Genomic DNA, 8,587 nt, shown 5'->3' on the forward strand with positions numbered 1-8,587 from the left:
TTCCAATTACGTTTAACAGACATAACTTTTACCTTTAAGAGTGTTAAATATAGAAAGGGAAGCTGGTCATGCTCAAGTTTCCTTGTTTAGGTATTATTCCGGAAATAATTTTATTTTTCCTGTCTGGGCAATATTAAGTGATTCTGTTTTTAAAAAGTGAGCAGTATCAACTTCGCATTCTGAAATCAGCAATTAAAAGGAAATAATTAAGCATTGCCCTCACTTTGCTTTAGAAACTATATTTTAGGGTAAGCTAATACCTCCAGGTCAGAATTTGTTTTTTATGGGTGTGTGTTGTGTGTTGTTGTTGCTGTTTGTTTGTTTTTTGCAGAAGAGCCAGCTAATAAAAGTGGAAAGAATTCTAACATCATAAATTTGTAACCTCCAATGAAAAAATTGTTTGAAACAGTGTTTTCCAACGTAATAAACAATTAGGTGGAAGGTCGTTGGGGAACTTCACAGGGACAGTCCAGCTGTCTCCACCTGAATCACCGATCAGATAAGTGTCACTTGTGTGGGGGTCCAGCCAGTGTGTGTCTCCTCAGGAACACCACCACTCATGGAACGTCCTTGCCACAAGAGAAGTTGACTCTGCATCTAATGAAGACTCCAGAGCTAACTTCCAATTGCAAAGAAAATGGAAAGTAAAGATGTAAATAATGTCACCAAAAAAGGATTGATAGCTCAAGTGTGAGTTATTCTGCCCGATAAAGCAGTGAGTGGCGATAGCAGGTGTAGAGGACGGGGCTGCATTATCTTACATCAGCCTAATGGAATGGGCACATCTGGTCTGAATCCCGACTCAGTACACTGGTGGTGAGAAGGACATTTTTTGAGACATTCAGGGAAGTTTAATTATGAAGTGTTCATTGAATGATGACAGTGAGTTATCATTAATTTCTTAGGTGTGATAATGGTGCCATAATTGTTAAGGAAAAATGTCACATTTATAAAAACTTATGCACTGAAATATATGAGTGAAATAAAAGGAGAACTAGGACTTAAGCATAGATTAAAAAAAAAACAAAAAACCCAGCTCCATCAAATGGAACAAACCTTAGGGTTATATGGAGAATCATCATAACTTTTACTCCTGTATGTGTTTGAAAAGTTTCAGGGTAAAATAGTTTTTAAGTTAGTAAAAGGGCATGTGCTTGAGAAAGCTCTTCGCATTCCGTGTTCTTTCACCCGTGTAACGAGGATGGCGTCGGATGGTTACGCATTGTCATCGCTAATTAGTTTCACAAAAACCTGATGGGTTGGGATCATCTCTTCTTTCCTTGAGACCATCAGAATAGGATTTTATGTACCCATCTATCCATGTATTTCTACCACATTAAAACCTGTAATGAACACAAAACAGCGTGTGCTCAGTAGCTCAGACTGGCACAGAGGAGTTGGTCTCCATCATGCTCTCAGAGGTTTCTCCGCCTCTGTCCCCGGTGCTGAACTCCAGCCTTCCTGGCTGTCCCGGAGGGGCCAGGCAGCCCGCCCTTCTGCGCTCCGCAGACCTCAGGCTGGGGCTAAGCGCAATCTCCTTCCTCAAGGTAAGCCAACCCTAATGCTGTGTAATCTGGCTGGCACCTGTGGAAGTCAGCTCGACTCCTTTCCGTCTTCAGGGCTCCTCAGTACAGCTGCCTTTTTCTGTGACTGTTCGGTGGGTTAGTTTGCCTGTGAAAGGGGAAGAGCCCCAAGGACGCAGCAGGTGTCCTACCTTTTCCTCTTTGAATCTTCACCCACACAGAGCTTGTGTGGATTGGAAACTAAATGTTTGTTGAATGAGTAAGTGAAGGAAACTTTGTTGTTGTAAACCAGGTATATATGGGGCAAGTCTTACCATTGAGATGTCCTCATTGGGAGAAACTAACGTTTCTCCCCGGCCATCCCCAGGAACTGCACTTTGGGCTTCTGAGATGGGAGCTCAGATGTCTGGGGACTGGCTTCGGGTGCTTTTAAATTTGTGGCTCTTTATCCCTCAAGACTCAGCCACTTTGTTTAGGGAAGGGAACACGTTTTCATTGTCTTAATTCCATCGCAGCCACTTTCTTTTCCTTTGTTCATTTTTTCTCACCGACCAGAGCATTGCTTGCTGACAGCCGCCCTTCCCCATGGGCTTCCCAGCCCTCCTTTCTGTGCGGTGTGTACTGTTGCATTACGTTGGTGTGGAGCAGAGGGGCTGCTGCCATGCTGTGTGTCTCACCGTGCCAAGTTGTGTACCTATCAAAGGCAACTTCCCCCGAAGCTGTGCCTGGCATCTAGGGACCAGGCTTTGTAGAATCTCTCCTTTCAGAGCTGGGGATCTGAGCTCTGTGACTGTCTGTGCACAGACCTGCTCCATGCCGTTGAAACTGTAGCAGGAGAGACAGGAAACCTGGGGCCACGTTCTTAAAGCTGTCGGATTCTCAGCCTCTTGGCTGTTTCTGTTTCCCCATAAATGTGCTCTCTTTCTGAAATCCAAGAAGGAGGCTCATTCTCCCTTTGGGCAGGAGCAGAACTTTTGTGACATTCTCTCCCAGCAGATTAACGGATGCCCCCTGCTCACCTGAAAGCTCACTTCCATTCACTTGGGCTAAATGAAAACTCACGAAGTCCGTGAACTTTGAGAAGTCTGATAATGGTTCCTTACCTCGATTGCTGTTTCACATAATTCTACAACTTCGAGGTCTTCCTTTCCCTTCACAGGTCAAGAAGCATAAAAGTTACTCAAGGGAAGGAGTCAGAGCCAATGCCTTTGAGTGAAAAGCCATAAAAATTATTTAAGGAACCACCAGGAAGTGGTTCATGCCTCATCCTCAGGGTCTTTACAAAACAAACTAGAGTTATATAGAATCCATGAGAGATGTTTTCCTTTTTAGTTAGAAAAGGTGAAAAGGTGCAGCAAGGAAATAAACTCCAGTGAGCGTGCGAATAGGTGGAAGCTGTGAGGTGGGGAGAACCGTGCCCGGTTTCTCGTGCAGTGACAGGCCAGACAGGGCAGTGCCGATTTGTCCCCAGGACAGATGCTGGGAGGTGAGTCCAGCAGGTCAGGCACTTGTTACTCAGCTTTAGGAAGTGTTGTCAATTCCTTTGCAAATGAAAACTTGGATCACGGCTGATGACCTTGTTATTTTCTCAAAGTAATTCAGTCTTATAATTCACAAGAGCAAAGAAGTCATGTCAGGAACAGAGAAGGCAGCAGTCAGAGCACGAAGACAAAGGAAAGAATCGACGTGGAAGACACACTACCAGCACTCTTCTGGTGATTAACGGGGGGCCTTTAGCATCATTTAACCATTTTTAAAGCTATATGATGTATTTCCTACTGTGAATGTAAAGTAAAAAGTAGAATCCTATTAATTGATCATCCCGTTATGTATAATGTGTCAGGCTCATCTTTGCTGGAGAGAGGAAGTACCATGAGTTACTCACATTCAGTTGCCCTAGAGACGGCATGGTCAGGACGGTCTAGGAGATGCTGACCATGGCCTTGCCCACTGGGATTCTTCTTAATCCAGACATCAAGGACAATCCACCAAGGAGTGTCTCTGTGTCTGTAGTTACAATGACTTCCTTGAGAATTTTCAGCCATTGCTTTGTCAACACTGGGAGATCCTTACTTCTCATGAGACAAGGAGGGATTAGTGTTTTTGTGAGAAACAGCGAGTAGAAGAGAGTGTAAAATAAAGTACAATCTTAAAGAGAAAATGCAGATTATGGGGAGATGGTTGGCAAAGGCAGTGGAGGCACCTGGAAATTTGGGGTTGGTATAAGGATGAATGAGTCACTGTGACTCAGGATAGATGGACTCGAGTGAAACAGCAGTTATGATGGTGCCTGGGTTACAATTTTGGTGGCATTGATTTCTTAGCTCTGTGACATTGGGCACATTATCTAACCTCTATATATCTATTCCCACGTATGCAAACCATGAATAGTAACGGAAACTTTCTCTCAGGGTAGTTATGAGAATTAAACAAGTTAATATCTGGAAAGCATTTAGAATAGTGCTCGAAACATAGTAAGTAGGATATATGGGTTTGTAAACTAATCCCTAAAATTAAGTAAAAGTTGTCTCTGATCATGAATATGTAGAGAAAATAATAAACTTCAATTTATATAAAAGTTATTTTTTCCATTTAAAGCTCATATTTTATATTTGTATTAAAATATGCTTTTTAAGAGAACATGTTAATCTATATGTGCATTTCATAAATCTGTGCCAGATCTCAGCAGTTTGACCGTGACTGTTCCAGATTAAGATCTATCTGTAAAACGGAGACAGATGTTGTATAAGGATATATTATGGGCGCATCACTCTCCATTCAACATGATTAATACTCTGGAGATAACTAGAATAACATGTCTTGCCCATTTTTTTTTAAATCTTCACCTGAAGATATGTTTTTCACTGATTTTTAGAGTGAAAGGGAGAGAGAGAGAGAGAGACATCAATCAGTTGCCTCCCATAGGGGCCCCAACTGGGAATCAAATCCAGTCTTGGTGGAGGGACCTGTTCCTTGCACCAAAGCTGGTGGCCCATTCTTAGGAATGTATTCTAGAGAATCTGACTGTCACAGATCCGTTCTCAGGGAATCCTGATGTACCATGTCATTACTGTCATGTGATTGGATAGTAAAAGAATTGGCCATTTGACCAGCAATCAATCAGATTCTCTTTTATGAGAAGTAGAACTGAGAGATGGAAACTTTCGTTGGTTGGTGGTTAGAGCCTTAGCTCAAGGGTCAGTAACATTGAGCCCAGCGTCAGTATTGCAGCAATGCACAATCATGTGCAAGTTCAGGTCGGAGAGGAGTAAATATTAAATATTAGGGATTTTTGTTGTTGCTATGACAACCCTCTTTACCTATCATCCCAAGTTAACTTTCATGATCTTTATTCCTTGTAACCTAATATTTTCAGATTAGAATATTTACTATAAGTTGGATGTTGAAAAGAAAAATTTTACAAAAAAATGAAGACGAAGTATTAATAACAAAGCAATTACACCACTGAGGTACTGGGAGAATTGCAGAAGACAACTTGCAGTGCTTTGTGTTTATATAAATTAGAATTATACATTGTATTATTTATAACTTTTTAAAAGATGTTTTTATTTATTTTTTTAGAGAGAGAGGAAGGGAGTGAGAGATAGAAACATTGATGTGAGAGAAAAACATCATCAGCTGCCTCCTGCACACCCCCTACAGGGGATCGAGCCTGCAACCCAGGCTTGTGCCCTGACTGGGAATCTAACCAGGGCCTCTCAGTCCATGGGGCGATGCTCAATCCACTGAGCCACACCGGTAGGGCCATTATCACTTTTTATTAAAATTAAGTATCTCCAAGTCTTTTCCTCAAACTGAATGAATGGGATATATCTTTTCAGTTATTTTCAGATAATATTAGGAGACATAAAAGTTTATAAACATTTTTAAGAAGCTGTTTTTTTGTTCTTTTTTTATAAAGTGGAATTTTCGGAATCCATGTGTATTTCTACTCAAACACAAAGGGAGGAGATTTATAAGGCTCCAGAAAGATGTCCACAAAATCGGGCCAGTGCTCACATCCATTGACGTGTCTGTTTAAATGATGCGCCTTGCTTCCCCCTGTGTCGGCTGCTTTAACTGGTTCTGGAGATGACGCCTCGAAGCCTGGAGGAGCCGTCCACGGGCACGTGCACAAGAGCACGTCAGGCTCCTGTCACCGTGAAGTAAGAGCACAGACGCCAAGGCAGGACAGCTTAAATGTTTCTTTTATTAAGATGACATTTTATAGAATAACACCAAAATGTACTTAGGGTCGTTTTTCTTGTTGACTTGGGCTGTTCTGTCTTTCTCAGTGTCTTTGGTTATAAAAATATTCTATTACGTTTTAAAAATTGTAGGCCTCAGAGGAGAAAGAGCAGTGATTTGTGTTTCTTACTGTGCAGAGTCCAGTAAGGTTAATCAGCCTCTGCTGCTGGAAGAATTAAACATTCAAGGTAAACCTAGGCCAGGTGAAGAAAATTGTGATTCTTTTAAAATCTGTGACAATTGTACCTAGATATTTCAAACTCCATCCTTTCTGTGTGTGCGCACATGCATGTGTGTGTACGTGTGTGTGCATGTGTGCGTGTATGGGTGCTTGTGTGCACGTGCGTGTGTGTCCAAATAGAACCTGCCAGTTAAGCAAGGAGGCCTTGTTTGAACTACAGTCGTTTAGTACCATCCAGTAAATTTTGTTCCGCATTACTTGCAGAGAGCGAACAGGTTGGGCTTTCGTGCTCCATAAAGACGAGCAAATAGCTCTGTGCAGCTGTTTGATGGGGACTACACGACCACTGAAAGTAAAAGGACTCAGTGCCAAAGCTGAGATGGGATGAAGGATGTGGCTTCCGTGTACATAATACACTGGAGCTTAAGCCACAGCACTGAGAGTTTGAAAAATAACCCTGTCTCATGGAAGTCACACTTTCCTTCACTAAAACACGTCTCAGAAAATGGAAATTGTAAGAATTCCTTTATATGAAACCATAACCATTTACCTACTTAAAAATGGGCATATATTGGATTAGTATTTTAAATGGGAATCTGAATTAGGGTGCCAGATAAATTCTTCCAGACTAGAATAAGAGTGGCCTTGTTTTGTGTAAAAACCACCAGCTTTGTGTTTCTTAGGAAAAAATCTCCCATATTGAATTTGCGCCACAGGAAGCGTGGACAGCTGGAGAGGAGAGAATGCTCCCAGGGGACAAAGTCATGGGTCACTCACTGTTCATGGTTCTATTTTAAGTGGAATAGACATCAAACCAGTACATGTATTCATTGACTTATTAATTTAGTAACTATTTACTCAGCATCTCCTATGTGTCAGACGCTGGGAGAGCCGTGGCTCCTTCCGGTGCTCACTCGCGGGGAAGGGGGTGGGCATCCCGTCGCCTCGGATCAGCTCAGGCCTCCCGTGGGGGTGTCGCTCGCCTGGTAGGTCGGTGTGTCCTAGGGAATCGGCTCGTTTTCTCGGTAAGTGTAGGCCTGCATTTCTTTCTGGTCCCTGCCACTTACCATGAAATGTTATAAAGCATTTTACAACGTAACTATTTTTTTATATTGAAGATACACTTTAGAAATTTAGTTGGGGGCTTTTGATTTGACATAATTCGTTACATATTTCCTTTCCAGTGAAACAGACGTCTGGTTAGCTTTTTGTGTGCAGAACAGCTAATGCTCAGGAACACTTGAGTTGAAGGTACCTGTCCTTTGAGGTCGGGCTCTAGAGAAAGCATGGGTCAGGGATAACTTCGGGGTTCTCCACCTGAATGAACAGGAAGGGGGGAGTCAGATGTCACCACGATGCCCATGGCCGGAGAAGGAGCACGTGGTGGCGGAAATTGGAAGTTCTCTTCAGGACACCCCGAGTGGCATTCCTGTTAGATCTCCTTGTCGAGATGAAGTCGGTGGTCGAGTAGATGAGCCTGCTGTTCAGGAGAGAGCCGGCTGGAGGCGCTGTGCCGGCATGAAGGGTTACCGCCCTGAGACTGCGCAGTGAAGGTGGATGGAGAGGACGGTTACAGAAGGACCCTGGGAGCTTTCCTCATAGCAGAGCAGGGAGAGTTCATGTGGCAGGTTGGGGCTATTTGATTTACTACGTAACATTTAAAGTGGGTCAATATTAAAAGTTTGTTGTATTCTGGTCTCCTCTGTCCATCCTCCCGTCTTCCACTGTTCCTCCAGCACTGCGGGGTCACTGCGGCTGGGTGGGGACCTGTGGCCTTGGGAGCAGGCTGAGTTTCTGTCCTCGCTTCTACTTCTCCACCTGCCCCAGGCGAACCCCCGGAGTCTGCCAACCATTCTTTTTCATTTGTTTGATGATGTTGATCAGCTCAGATGTCACCATGCCATGAATTTCTGCTTTTGTGTGCTCTCCATGAAACCTACATCTTGTGTAATCCTGGTGGAGGATTCGTTCTGGTGCTTTTTGACCTTGATGATGACATTGAACTTTATTTTGTGTTTCTATAGATGTCTTGTTTTCTCCTCACTGAAATTTTAGGGAACAAATTCCACTATGTCTTCTGTTTCTCCATCATAACAACATAAAGATGCATAGTAGGCTCAAAAGAAGTGCCTATTTGAGTTGGAAATTCTTTTTTTTTTTTTTTTAATAATTTTTCTTTATTGACTTTAGAGAAAGGGGAAGGGAGAGGGAGAGAGAGAGAAAAACATCGATGAAAGAGAACATCAATTGGCCACCTCCTGCATGCCCCCCACTGGGGATCGGGCCCACAACCTGGGCATGTGCCCTGACCAGGAATCAAACTGGTGACCTATTGGTGCATGGGTTGATGCTCAAGGACTCAGCCAGACCAGCCAGGCAAGTTGAAATTCTAATAAAAAATAATGCTGTAGCCCTGGTTGATTTGACTCAGCAGTTAAGAGCGTCAGCCTGAGAACCAAAGGGTCCTAGGTTCAATTCCCAGTCAAGGGTGTGTACCTGGGTTGCAGGTTCAATCCCCAGTCCCAGTCTGAGTCCTGTGGGAGACAGCCAATCAATGTGTCTCTCTTACATCGATGTTTCTCTCTCTCCCTCCCTCCCTCCCTCCCACTCCGTCAAAAATCAATGGAAAAATGTC

This window comes from Molossus molossus, unplaced genomic scaffold (genome assembly GCF_014108415.1).
Source record: "Molossus molossus isolate mMolMol1 unplaced genomic scaffold, mMolMol1.p scaffold_m16_p_20, whole genome shotgun sequence".
NCBI classification, from domain to species: domain Eukaryota; kingdom Metazoa; phylum Chordata; class Mammalia; order Chiroptera; family Molossidae; genus Molossus; species Molossus molossus.